Below are 15,610 nucleotides of genomic sequence, written 5' to 3'. Positions count from 1 at the left end.
CCCTGGCCAGCAAGATCTTCGGATCTGTCCCCCAATGAGCATGTTTGGGACTGGATGAAGCGTCGTCTCACGCGGTCTGCACGTCCGGCACGAACACTGGTCCAACTGAGGCGCCAGGTGGAAATGGCATGGCAAGCCGTTCCACAGGACTACATCCAGCATCTCTACGATCGTCTGCATGGGAGAATAGCAGCCTGCATTGCTGCGAAAGGTGGATATACACTGTACTAGTGCTGACATTGTACATGCTCTGTTGCCTGTGTCTATGTGCCTGTGGTTCTGTCAGTGTGATCATATGATGTATCTGACAACAAGAATGTGTCAATAAAGTTTCCCCTTCCTGGGACAATGAATTCACGGTGTTCTTATTTCAATTTCCAGGAGTGTAGGTACTTAGCAGGTGCCCAAATCTCCACCCCACCCTCAGCTGCAGAGCCTGTAGGTAGCCGTGGTGTGGGTGCGACCGCAATTTCTTTGGTCTTAGCGGTTTTCGTTTTGAATTTCTCTCACTGCTCCTTGGGTTTCCCAGGCTGGGAGGACTTCACTGGCTCAGTCTCCAGGACTGAGGATGAGCGTGACGTCCTACAACCAGCTGCTTTTTTGCTCTTTGGCCACTGGCAGGTGTCCTGTTTCCCACTAGAAGATACCTAGGAATGGAGTGACCCAAGGGACCACTTCCTAGGGAGAGAAGCTGAAGAACACTTAAGTTTCTCCAGCTCCAGCCATGATTGTTGCGCAATGATGGTGGCGGCGGGGGGCGGCGGGGGGCGGCAGGGGGGGGGGGGGCAGGGTGGTGTTGCTCCTCAAGTAGGTGGTGCAGGATCAACAGGGATGGAAATGCTCTCCAACATCAAGGGGGCAGGTGAGTCTACCAGCTCTGAGAAGTGACCTGGTTTGGCAGAGCTCATGGTGTCAGAACTGTTGTAGGGGTGGTGCAAGACTATGTCATACACACAGGATGCAGGTGTTCAAATTTTCTCTTATCCTCAGTGTAGGTCATTCATTCCAGGGTCTTGTACTCCATGATTCTCCTTTCTTTCTGGAGAATCCTGCAGTCAGATGAGCAAGGTGAATGGTGCTCTCTGCAGTTGACACAGGTGGAAGGCCGTGCACATGGAGTATTGGGATGTGATGGGCATCCAAAATCTTGGTTTGTGACACTGGAAGTAGTGGGGGAAAACATATTGCTGAACTTCCAGCACTTCTAGCACCGAGTTGGGGGGTGGATAAAGGGCCTTACATCACACCAGTAGACCATCAGCTTGACCTTCTCGAACAATGTATCACCCTCAAAGGCCAATATGAAGGCACCGCTGGCAACCTCATTATCCTTCCGACCCCGGTGGACATGCTGGACGAAATTTACACCTCGTCACTCTAAATTGGCCAGCAGCTCAATTTCGGACTGCAAAAGAATGTCTCTATGAAATGTGATACCCTGGACCACATTTAGGCTCTTACTTGTTGTACTGTTGTGTGTTGAATTGTGCTTGTGATCGCTTAGAGACTGCTGGTGTTTCACCACCAGCAACAGATGATGGACTGCGCTTCATCGTTTGTCATCCACCCTGATGCCGCCCACTCTGACCAGGGGCCCTCCCAACAGGCGCCACCTGATAGGATGGCCTTTGCTATGAGTCCTGATGCCTCAGGAGGATGGGCATCTACCCCTTGGCATATGCAGGGAGTTAACAGTGCAGTCATCAGCAGCACAATGCCTGTGTGGTTATGGGTCTAAAGATCTTAATTCACGAAGAACACGATGGACCTTTTAAGGCTCCCTTCTCCAGTTGGCTCATTCTTTTGGAAAAGTTTGAAGAATGGAAGTCAAACCCTACAGGGGGCCATCACATAAAGGCTGAAACATGTGAAACTCCTTTTAGTCACCTTGTACGACAGGCAGGAATACCCCGGACCTGCAGGGGAGAAGGAGAATATGATATGGTTGCTCCAGTCCTGATTGTGCTACCATGTCATGAGTGGAATGCTGCACCTTTGATAGGTGGTGGGTGACTGGAGCAATAAGGCATGGGGATGTGTTGTTGTATGAAGCTGGGAAGGTAATAACAGTGTGTGAAGGCCTCAGTGAGATCCTCAGCATATTTTCAGAGGAACTGCTCATCACTACTGATGCAACAGCCATGGATGACTAGGCTGTATGGAAGGGACTTCTTGGTATAGAAAGTGTTGCAGCTGTGAAAGTGTTCTAGAAACTAGAACTGTGATCCAGACATTTTTATTAATTAGACTGCGCATCTTATGTGGTGAGAAAAAGTCAATAATTGTATCTGGGGACTTTATAATGTCAATATGTTGGTACACAGTGCAATTAAAATTCCGGTCCTTAACTTTCTATGTAGTTTCAACTTTTATTCTAATACGCACATCAAAAAAGTTTTGCATAACCTCATTCCCTAGAGTTGGAGAGTAGAGAACCTGTACAGAAAATTGGAATAGAAATCAACATAAACAACATTTCTGCCCTTTTTATTGCTCATAAAAACCACACACTGCATGTTGTACCACTATACAGTGATACCTTCACAGGTAGGGGTCCAGATTTCTGTATACACTGGTACCTCTAATACCCAATAGCACATCCACTTGCATTGATGCATGCCTGTATTTGTCATGGCATACCATCCACAAGTTAATCAAGGCACTATTGGTCCAGATTGTCACAGTCCTCAACGGCGATGTGGCATAGATCCCCAAGAGTGGTTGGCGGGTCATGTTATCCATAAAAAGCCATTTTCAATAAATCCCAGACAAGTTTGATGGGTTCTGTCTGGAGAGCATGCTGGCCACTCTAGTTAAACAATATAATTATCCCAAGGAAGTCATTCATGGGGGTATGAATTCTCGTCCACAACAATTAATGCCTCATGAATATGCTGCCGATATCATTGCGCTATTGGTTGGAGAATGGCATTCATGTATCATGCAGCCATTATGATGCCTTCCATGACCAGCAGCAACATACATCAGCCCCACATAATGAAACTACACCTGCTGTACAGTGTGTCTTAGATGTTCAGCTTCACCGTGTTGCCTCTAAACACGTCTCCAACGATTGTGTGGTTGAAGGCATATATGATACTCATTAGTGAAGAGAATGTGATGCCAATCCTGAGTGGTCTGTTCAGCATGTTGTTGGACCCATCTGTAAGACACTGCATGTTGTCATGGTTGCAAAAATGAACCTCACCATGGATGTCAGGAGTGGAGCTGCCCATCATACAGCCTGTGGTGCACAGTTTGAGTCATAACACAACATCCTGTGGCTCCACAAAAAGCATTATTCTGGCATTGCTGTCAGGGTTCCTATGAGCCATAATCCATAGCTAGCAGTCATCCACTGCAGTAGTAGCCCTTGGGTGGCTTGAGCGAGGATTGTCATCAGGAGTTCCTGTATCTCTGTAGGTCCTCTATGTTTGAACATTATCACTTTGGTTCACTTCGAGATGCCTGGACACTTCCCCTGTTGAGAGACCTTCCTAGCACAAAGTAACTAAGTGGATGTGATCAAACCACAGTATTGGCCATCTAGGCATGGCTGAACTTCAGACAACATGAGCTGTCTACCTCCTTCCAGGTGGAATGACTCGAACTTATTGGCTGTCGGAGCCCCTCCGTCTAATAGGTGCTGCTCATGCATGGTTGTTTACATCTTTGGGTGGGTTTAGTGACATCTCTTAACAGTCAAAGGGACTGTGTCTGTAATACAATATCCACAGTCAACATCTATCTTCAGGAGTTCTTGGAACTGGGATGATGCAAAACTTTTCCGGCATGTGTATAAATATCCCAGCTATGCTAACAAACTCTTCAAAAAGTTTCATAGACAATACATCTTCAAATCTAGAAACCTCAGATATAGAAGTAAGGAACATTGACCTAGGCTTATCTGACCACAATGCACTCATTACAGTTCTCACACTTCCCGTAAATACAACAATAGTACATCATAGGTACAAAAGAATTTTCTCCCCTGAAAACTGCCACCAGTTTACTACCACACTGACTGACCAATCCTCGGCATACGTATTGTCACAAACAAATACAAATGCCATGTTCTCTCTTTCCATGATAGATCTGGAAATGTGCTGTCTATAAAGATTCATGAAAGTCCACTCACATACACTTACAAAAACACACTGAGAAACTTCTACACTGAAGTGAAATTTTTTTCTGACACTAAAAAAAAAAGTATGAAACTGCAAATGTAAGTGTATAAAAAGGATAATTAATGTAGCATACATATTACATAATTATAGATTGGTAAGGGAGTCAGACAATGAATCAAGCAGAACATGGTAAATAGTTAAAGAGAACTGGGAAAAGCAGTAAGGAACAGGAGACTATACTTATATCTGGAGATAACAATCAACTAAAAAAAGAAGCATTGCTCAATTACATTATTAACTACTTTCTAAGTGTACTTGAGAAACTAAGCATGAACTTTAACAAACAAAAGTAAAAACCAGCACCAAAGTAGGCATCAGTAGGAGAATAAGTTCCAAGTTCCACTAATGAATATGAAATGTGGAAGTAATTAATAGTCTGAGGCCAAAAATGTCTGCAGAAATGGATAAAGTGCAAGTGTCACAAATAAAAAAGTCGCGCCACAAATTTTGTAGCCACAGGTACATACTGCCAATTTCTCATTCAGTGAAGGTGTGTTCACACAGAGGATGAAAATTTCTAAGGTTAGAACTCTGTTCAAAAATGGGTATTCATGCTAGGTAGAAAACTGCAGACGTATGTCCCTCCTTCAATCTCTTTCATAAATCTTTAGGAAGTTGATGAAAATCAGGATCATAAGCTATCTCGACACCTCCAATCTTCTGAATTGTAATCAACACAGCTTTCATACAGGTTATAACACAGGAGCCATACAAGCCTCATGAAGGAGCCAGAAGGAATTTCGACCATAACAAAAGTGTTGTAGCAATCAACCAAGATCTTATCAATGCCTTTGATACAGTAAACCACTAAATACTCCATGAGAAACTGGAAGCTATAGTATCAAAGATATTGGCAAGGAACTAACTTAATCCTATCTACAACATAGAACACAGGTTTTGGAACTCACAGGGTCTCAAAACAGGCAAAAAATAAAGTGGCTATAAGATGCTAAGAGGGTGGCAAAAGGTGTCCTGTAGGGTACTGTTCATGGCCCCACCTATAATTTCTGATCTATATAATTGACATTAAAAGCCCAAACAGTTTGTCAAAAATGATGTTATTTGCAGACCATACAACCATAATTTGGTGATGATGGAAAATCCTTATCTATTACTGCTGAAAAATTTGTGAAATGCGTGCTGCAGCAGTTTCTTCCTAATAAGTTAACATTTAATTTAAATAAAATAAATTACCTACAGTACAGTAAAGGAAATGAGAAGTATATCCTCCAGTTTTTATTGAGTGCCCATGAAATAGAGAAAGTAAAGTTTACAGAATTATTGGGCATGCACACTGACCATGTCTTCTGCTGGAAAAGCCATTGCATTTACATATCCAAAAAACTCAATTCTGCATGTTTTGCACCGAGCATAATTTATGGAATTTGTTACAAACAATGTACAACGTTAGTGTATTTTGCTTATTTCCAGTCTGCTGTATCTTATAGAAGAATGTTCTGAGGTGTCAAAAAACCTCACTTGCAGATACTTTGAAATGACAGGAAAATGTCATTAAAATTATTAAATACAGCTCACCACAAACACACTGCAAGCCCTTATTCATGCATTTAATAATACTTACAGTACCATTGTTGTTCATATTCAAAAGTATGTCTGATAGAAGTACACACACAAGTAATTTACATATGAATTCAGATTTACAGAAGTACAACACACGTCAGTAAGAATCTGCATGTAGAAAGAGCTATAAAAACAAAAACTCAAAACAGGTTGAGCCATTATGGAATAAAGCTGTATAACACACTGTCAATTTAGATCAAGGGAATTATGAATGACAAAAAATTTAAGTCAGAAATAAAACTTAAGTATTAAATTAATGTTTCTATATCATGGATGAGTATTTTGAATTCCTTGATGACTAATAACCACTTGTTTTCTTTTCATTGTCATTCAAACATGCTGTTCTGATTGTAAATATTAAATATTGTTTGTATATTCTTGTTTCTTGAAGTGTACTGCTTGTATGTCAGAATTGTTATAGGGCACATCTAATACCAATCCATTAGTCCATTATGAAATTTTTTAAACACATTGTATAATGTTAATTTCATATTAGTTATATTAACATCTAGAATTGTGATGTATGTATGCTGTATCTCATTATGACAATACCTACATCATGTATGTGATGCAAAGGATACTATGGTGAACAGTAATTACTTACTTAAATCTGAACACACTTTTCTTTTTGTAAATAATAAAGAAAAAACACAAACTAGGAAATGATCGGAAAGTAATTATATGTACAAATTAACTTGGAATGTCAATGTAAAATGACTTTCTCCACATCATTACAATCTGTCATACAAAATTGTCCATGGAATGTGTAACTAACTAACTTTATAATGGGTCACTGATGAAGACGGAGTAGTTTCTCCTTTTATTTCTTTGATACACTAATAATAACACACAAATGGGAAAAACATTAAGCCGTTTTCAAGATTTTTAGTGTTGTTGTTGTTGTTGTTGTTGTGATCTTCAGTCCTGAGACTGGTTTGATGCAGCTCTCCATGCAACTCTATCCTGTGCAAGCTTCTTCATCTCCCAGTACATACTGTAGCCTACATCCTTCTGAATCTGCTTAGTGTATTAATCTCTAGGTCTCCCTCTATGATTTTTACCCTCCACACTGCCCTCCAATACTAAATTGGTGATCCCTTGATGCCTAAGTACATGTCCTACCAACCAATCCCTACTTCTAGTCAAGCTGTGCCACAAACTCCTCTTCTCTCCAATTCTATGCAATACCTCCCCATTAGTAATGTGATCTACCCATCTAATCTTCAGCATTCTTCTGTAGCACCAAATTTTGAAAGCTTCTATTCTCTTCTTGTCCAACTATTTATCATCCATGTTTCACTTCCATACATAGCTACACTCCATACAAATACTTTCAGAAACGACTCACTGTATTCCAGCCAACATTGTCAAAAGCTTTTTCCAAGTCTAGAAATGCTATAAACACAGGTTTGCCTTATCTTAATCTAGCTTCTAAGATAAGTCATAGGGTCAGTGTTGCTGCACGTGTTCCAATATTTCTACGGAATCCGAACTGATCTTCCCCGAGGTCAGCTTCTACCAGTTTTTCCATTCATCCGTAAAGAATTCTCGTTAGTATTTTGCACCTGTGACTTATTGAACTTATAGTTCGGTAATTTTCACATCTGTCAACACCTGCTTTCTTTGTGATTGGAATTATTATATTCTTCTTGACTTCTGAGGTTATTTCACCTGTCTCATACATTTTGCTCACCAGATGGTAGAGTTTTGTCAGGACTGGCTCTCCTAAGGCTGTCAGTAGTTCTAAAGGAATGTTGCCTACTCCCAGGGCCTTGTTTCAACTTAGGTCTTTCAGTGCTGTCAAACTCTTCGCGCAGCATCATATCTCCCACTTCATCTCAGCATTTTAAGTATTATATAGGGACAAAATGGAAGAATCTGATGTCTTGGTTCAGTTACACGTAATATTTTTTGAGTGTTTTATCTACCAATGGGAAAATGCTCCTCTCTAAACACAAATAAGTGTATATGCTCCTTTTTAAATAATTGACTGAAAAATCTGATTCTAGCTGCCTCATCCTACTTTACACAGCACCTTCCCAAAAATTTCCCAAAACTTTTGGTACACAAATATACTTGTTCTCTTCTCACTAATATGTCACTCATACCCCTCACAGCGGCTTGCCCATTCTCACTCACTCACTACTACTATTACTACTACTACCACTACTAGTAGTACTACTAGTAGTAGTAGTAGTAGTAGTAGTAGTATTTCCTCTTGCTGTCACTGTCTCTGCCTTGCTCTATCTTAGTGCTACTATCTGTTTCACTCCTTCCTACTGCTGCTGTATCTTCTCACTGACACACTGTCTCTCTTCTTTTTTGCCATTGTCACAGACTCAGTGTTGCATAATCTTTGGTTCTCACCTACTTCCACATCCCAATTTTCTTCATTCCTCTCCAACCATGGAGAAAAGTTCGCATGGTGCCTGTTGTATTAAATTCCGATGCAATTTCTATCTTTCATCAACACTCTGAAGGTACACCGATTACATAATGCCTCCAGTTGTGCTTTGGAAACTACTATTAGTCTTCCAGGGAACGATCAAAGCGTAGACAGTTTGAGACATTACTCCCATGGAGAAAAGTCCCCATGTTGCCTGTTGTATTCAATGCTGATGCAATTTCTGTGTTCCATCAACACTCTGAATGTCCAAAGATTACTGAATGCCTCCAGATGTGCTTCGGAAACTACTACTGGTTTTCCAGGGAACGATCAAAGCGTAGACAGTTTGAGACATTACTCCCATAGAGAAAAATCTAGTGCCTGTTGTATTCAATCCCGATGCAATTTCTGTGTTTCATCAACACTCTGAAGGTCCACAGATTACATAATGACTCCAGATGTGCTTCGGAAACTACTACTGGTCTTCCAGGGAACGATCAGAGCGTAGACAGTTTGAGACATTACTCCCATGGAGAAAAGTCCGCATGGTACCTGTTGTATTCAATCCCGATGCAATTTCTGTGTTTCATCAACACTCTGAATGTCCAACGATTACTGAATGCGTCCAGATGTCCTTTGGAAACTACTACTGGTCTTCCAGGGAACGATCAAGCCGTAGACAGTTTGAGATATTACTCCCATGGAGAAAAGTCCGCATGGTACCTGTTGTATTCAATCCCGATGCAATTTCTGTGTGTCATCAACACTCTGAAGGTCCAAAGATTGCAGAGTGCCTCCAGATGTGCTTCGGAAACTACTACTAGTCTTCCAGGGAACTATGTACATCCAGACAGTTTGAGACTTTACTCCCACAGAGGAACATCCGCATGGTTCCTGTTGTATTCAATCCCGATGCACTTTCTGTGTTTCATGAACACTGTGAAGGTCCACAGATTTCAGAATGCCTCCAGATGTGCTTCGGAAACTATTGCTGGTCTTTCAGTGAACGATCAAAGCGTAGACAGTTTGAGACATTACTCCCATGGAGAAAAGTCCGCATGGTGCCTGTTGTTTTCAATGCCGATGCAATTTCTGTGTTTCATCAACACTCTGAATGTCCAACGATTACTGAATGCGTCCAGATGTCCTTTGGAAAATACTACTGGTCTTCCAGGGAACGATCAAGCCGTAGACAGTTTGAGATTTTACTCCCATGGAGAAAAGTCCGCATGGTACCTGTTGTATTCAATCCCGATGCAATTTCTGTGTGTCATCAACACTCTAAAGGTCCAAAGATTGCAGAGTGCCTCCAGATGTGCTTCGGAAACTACTACTAGTCTTCCAGGGAACTATGTAAATCCAGACAGTTTGAGCCTTTACTCCCACGGAGGAACATCCGCATGGTGCCTGTTGTATTCAATCCCGATGCACTTTCTGTGTTTCATTAACACTCTGAAGGTCCACAGATTTCAGAATGCCCCCAGATTTGCTTCGGAAACTATTGCTGGTCTTTCAGTAAACGATCAACGCGTAGACAGTTTGAGACATTACTAACATGGAGAAAAGTCCGCATGGTGCCTGTTGTATATAATCACAATACAATTTCTATGTTTCATCAACACTCTGGACGTCCACAGAATACAGAGTGCCTCCAGATGTGCTTCGGAAACTACTACTGGTCTTCCAGGAACGATGTAAGCGTAGACAGTTTGAGACATTACTCCCATCGAGAAAAGTCCGCATGGTGCCTGTTGTATTTAATCCCGATGCACTTTCTGTGATTCATGAACACTCTGAAGGTCCACAGATTACAGAATGCCTCCACATGTGCTTCGGAATCTATGACAGGTCTCCCAGGAATAGATCAAAGCGTAAACAGTTAGAGACATTACTCCCATGGAGAAAAGTCTGCATGGTGCCTGTTGTATTCAATCCCGATGCAATTTCTGTATTTCGTCAACACTCTGAATGCCCAAAGATTCCTGAATGCATCCAGATTTGCATCGGAAACTACTACTGGTCTCCCAGGAATCGGTCAAAGCGTAGACGTTTGAGAAAGTACTCCCATGGAGAAAAGTCCGCTTGGTAAATGTTGTATTCTATCACGATGCAATTTCGGTGTTTCATCAACACTCTGAAGGTCAACAGATTACAGAATGCATCCAAATGTGCTTCGGAAACAACTACTGGTCTTGCAGGCAAGGATCAAAGCGTAGACAGTGTGAGACATTACTCCCATGGAGAAAATTCCGCATGGTGAATGGTGTATTCCATCACGATGCAATAGTTTGTTTCTCCAACACTCTGAAGGTCCACAGATTATAGAATGCCTCCACATGTGCTTCGGAAACTGGTACTGGTCCTCCAGTGAAATATCTAAGCGTAGACAGTTTCAGAAATTCCTCCCATGGAGAAACGTCCGCCTGGTGCCTGTTGTATTCAATCCCTTATCAATTTCTGTGTTTCATCAAACCTCTGAAGGTCCAAAGATTACTGAATGCCTCCATATGTGATTTGGAAACTACTACTGGTTCTTCCAGGGAATGATCAAAGTGCTGACAGTTTGAGACATTACTTCCATGACGCCTGTTGTATTCAATCCCGATGCAATTTCTGTGTTTCTTCAACAATCTGAATGTCCGCAGATTAAAGAATGGCTCCAGATGTGCTTCTGAATCTATGACTGGTCTCCCAGGAACGATCAAACCGTTGACAATTTGAGACATTACTCCCATGGAGAAAAGTACGCATGGTGCCTGTTGTATTCAATGCCGATTCAATTTCTGTTATTTCATCAACACTCTGATGTCCAAAGATTACTTAATGCCTCCAGATATGCTTTGGAAACTACTACTGGTCTTCCAGGGTACGATCAAAGCGTAGACAGTTTGAGACATTACTCCCATGGAGAAAAGTCCGCATGGTACCTGTTGTATTCAATCCCGATGCAATTTCTGTGTTTCATCAACACTCTGTAGGTCCAAAGATTGCAGAGTGCCTCCAGGTGTGATTCGGAAACTACTACTGGTCTTCCAGGGAACGATGTAAATCTAGACAGTTTGAGACATTACTCCCATGGAGGAACATCCGCATCGTGCCTGTTGTATTCAATCCTGATGCACTTTCTTTGTTTCATGAACACTCTCAAGGTCCACAGATTTCAGAATGCCTCCAGATGTACTTCGGAAAATACTACTGGTCCTCCAGGGAAATATCTAAGCGTAGTCAGATTCAGACATTCCTCCCATATAGAAACGTCCGCATGGTGCCTGTTGTATTCAATCCCTTATCAATTTCTGTGTTTCATCAAACCTCTGAAGGTCCAAAGGTTACTGAATGCCTCCAGATGTGGTTCGGAAACTACTACTGGTCTGCCAATGAACGATAAAAGCGTACACAGTTTGAGACATTACTCACATGGACAGAAGTAAGCATGGTGCCTGTTGTATTCAATCGCAATGCAATTTATGTGTTTCACCAACACTCTGAAGGTCCACAGATTACAGATTGCCTCCAGATGTGCTTCGGAAACTACTACTGGTCCTACAGGGAAATAACTAAGTGTAGACAGTTGGAGACATTACTCCCATGAAGAAACGCGCGTATGGAGGCTTTTCTATTCCATCCCGATGCAATTTCTGTGTTTCTTAAACACACTGAATGTCCACAGATTATAGAATGCCTCCAGATTTGCTTGGGAAACTACTACTGGTCTTCAAGGGAACGAACTAAGCGTATACCGTTTGAGAAAATACTCCCATGGAGAAAAGTCCGCATGGTGAATGTTGTAATCCATCATGATGCAATTTAGGTGTTTCATCAACACTCAGATTCTCCACAGTTTACAGAATTCCTCAAAATGTGCTTCGGAAACTACTACTGGCCTTCCGGGGAAAGACCAAAGCGTAGACAGTTTAAGACATTACTCCCATGGAGAAAAGTCCGCATGGTGGCTGTTGTATTTAATCTCGATGCAATTTCAGTGTTTCATCAACACTCTGAAGGTCCAAAGATTACTGAATGATACCAAATGTGATTCGGAAACTACTACTGGTCTTCCAGGGAACAATCAAAACGTAGACAGTTTGAGACATAACTCCCATGCAGAAAAGTCCTCATGGTGCCTTTTGTATTCAATCCCGATGCAATTTATTTGTTTCATCAACACTCTAAAGGTCCACAGATTACATAATGCATCCGGATATGCATCGGAAAATACTACTGGTCCTCCAGGGAATGATCAAAGCGTAGACAGTTTGACACATTTCTCCCATGGAGAAAAGTCCACATGCTGCCTGTTGTATTCAATCACGATGCAATTTCTCTGTTTCATCAACACTCTGAAGGTCCAAAGATTACAGAATGATACCAAATGTGATTCGGAAACTACTACTGGTCTTCCAGGGAACAATCAAAGCGTAGACAGTTTGAAACATTACTCCCATGGAGAAATTTCCGCATGGTGCCTGTTGTATTTAATCTCGATGCAATTTTTGTGCTTCATCAACAGTCTGAAAGTCCAGAGAATACAAACTGCCCCAGATGTGCTTCGGAAACTACTATTGGTCTGCCAGGGAACGATCAAAGCGTAGACACTTTGCGACATTACTCCCATTGAGACAAGTCCGCATGGTGCCTGTGTTATTCAATCGCGATGCAATTTCTGTGTTTCATCAACACTCTAAAGGTCCAAAGATTACAGAGTGCCTCCAGATGTAGTTCGGAAAATACTACTGGTCTTCCAGGGAACGATGTAAACCTAGACAGTTTGAGACATTACTCCCATGGAGAAACATCCGCATGGTGCCAGTTGTATTCAATGCCGATGCACTTTCTGAGTTTCATGAACACTCTGAAGATCCACAGATTACAGAATGAATCCAGATGTGCTTCGAAAACTACTACTGTTCTTTCAGGGAACGATCAAAGCGTAGACAGATTGAGACACTTCTCCCATGGAGAAAAATCCGCATGGTGAATGTTGTATACCATCTCGATGAAATTTCTGTGTTTCACCAACACTCTGAAGGTCCACAGATTATAGAATGCCTCCAGATTTGCTTCGGGAAACTACTACTTGTCTTCCAGGTAACGATCAAAGCGAAGACAGTTTGAGACATTACTCACATGGAGAAAACTCCGCATGGTGCATATTGAATTCAATCACGATGCAATTTTTTGTTTCATCAACACTCTGAAAGTCCACAAATTACAGAATGCCTAAAGATGGGCTTCGGAAACTACTACTGGTCTATCAGGAATCGATCAAAGCGTAAACACTTTGAGACAATACTGCCATGGAGAAAAGTCCGCATGGTGGCTGTTGTATTCAATCGCGATGCAATTTCTGTGTTTCATCAACACTCTGAAGGTCCACAGATTACAAACTGCCTCCAGATGTGCTTCGGAAACTACAATTGGTATTCCAGGGAATGATCAAAGCGTTGACAGTTTAGGACATTTCTTACATGGGGAAAAGTCCGCATGATGAATGTTGTATTCCATCACGATGCAATTTCTTTGTTTCACCAACACTCTGAAGGTCCACTGATTACAGAATGCCTCCAGATGTACTTCGGAAACTACTAATGGTCTTCCTGGGAAAGATCAAAGCATAGACAGTTTGAGATATTACTCCCATGGAGAAAATTCCGCATGGTAAAGGTTGTACACCATCTCGATGCAATTTCTGTGTTTCACCAACACTCTGAAGGCCCACAGATTATAGAATGCCTCCGGATTTGCTTGGGAAACTACTACTTGTCTTCCAGGGAACGATCAAAGCGTAGGAAGTTTGAGACATGCCTCCCATGGAGAAAGGTCCGCATGGTCACTGTTGTATTCAATCCCGATGCAATTTCTGTGTTTCATCAACACTCTGAAGGTCCACAGATTACAGAATGCCTCCAGGTGTGCTTCGGAAACTACTACTGGCCTTCCAGGGAAGGATCAAAGCGTAGACAGTTTGAGACATACTCCCATGGAGAAAAGTCCGCATGGTGCCTGTTGAATTCAATCCCGATGCAATTTTTTGTTTCATCAACACTCTAAAAGTCCACATATTACAGAATGCCTCCAGATGGGCTTCGGAAACTGCTACTGGTCTCCCAGGAATCGATCAAAGCGTAGACATTTTGAGACATTACTCACAAGGAGAATAGTCCGCATGGTGCCTGTTGTATTTAATCCCGATGCATTATCTGTGTTTCATCAACACTCTGAAGGTATACAGGTTACATAATGCATCCAGATGCGATTCGGAAACTACTATTGGTCAGCCATGGAACGATCAGAACATACACATTTTGAGACTTAACTCCCATTGAGAAAAGTCCACATGGTGCCTGTTGTATTCCATCCCGATGCAATTTCTGTGTTTCATCAACACTCTGAGTGTCCAAAGATTACTGAATGCCTCTAGTTGTGCTTTGTAAACTACTACACGTCTTCCAGGGAACGATCAAAGCGTAGACAGTTAGAGACATTACTCCCATGGAGAAAAGTCCGCAGGGTGAATATTGTATTCGATCACGATGCAATTTCTGTGTTGGATCCTCACTCTGAGGGTCAACTAAGTACAGAATGACTCCAAATGAGTTTCGGAAACTCTACTGGTCTTGCAGGGAACGATCAAACCGTAAACTGTTAGAGACATTACTCCCAGGGAGAAACGTCCGCATGTTACCTGTTGTATTCAACCCAGACGCAATTTTTTGTTTCATCAACACTCTGAAGGTCCACAGATTACAAACTTATACCAGATGTGCTTCGTAAACTACTATTGGTCTGCCAGGAAACGATCAAAGCGTAGACTGTTTGAGACATTACTCCCATGGAGAAAGGTCCGCATGGGTGAATATTGTATTCGATCACGATGCAATTTCTGTGTTGGATCCTCACTCTGAGGGTCAACTAAGTACAGAATGACTCCAAATGAGTTTCGGAAACTCTACTGGTCTTGCAGGGAACGATCAAACCGTAAACTGTTAGAGACATTACTCCCAGGGAGAAACGTCCGCAAGTTGCCTGTTGTATTCAACCCAGACGCAATTTTTTGTTTCATCAACACTCTGAAGGTCCACAGATTACAAACTTATACCAGATGTGCTTCGTAAACTACTATTGGTCTGCCAGGGAACGATCAAAGTGTAGACAGTTTGAGACATTACTCCCATGAAGATAAGCCGCATGGTGCCTGTTGTATTCAATCCCAATGCAATTTCTATATTTCATCAACACTCTGAAGGTCCACAGATTACAACCAGCCTCCAGATATGCTTGGGAAACTACTATTGTTCTTCCAGGAAACGATCAAAGCGTGCACAGTTTGAGACATTACTCCCATGAAGAAAAGTCCGCATGGTGCCTGTTGTATTCAATCCCGATGCAACTTTTGTGTTACATCAACACTCTGAAGGTCCACAGATTACAGAATGACTCCAGATGGGCTTCGAAA

The sequence above is a fragment of the Schistocerca gregaria genome, unplaced genomic scaffold (assembly GCF_023897955.1).
Source record: "Schistocerca gregaria isolate iqSchGreg1 unplaced genomic scaffold, iqSchGreg1.2 ptg000178l, whole genome shotgun sequence".
NCBI lineage: Eukaryota > Metazoa > Arthropoda > Insecta > Orthoptera > Acrididae > Schistocerca > Schistocerca gregaria.
Note: the sequence above shows the minus strand (reverse complement) of the source record.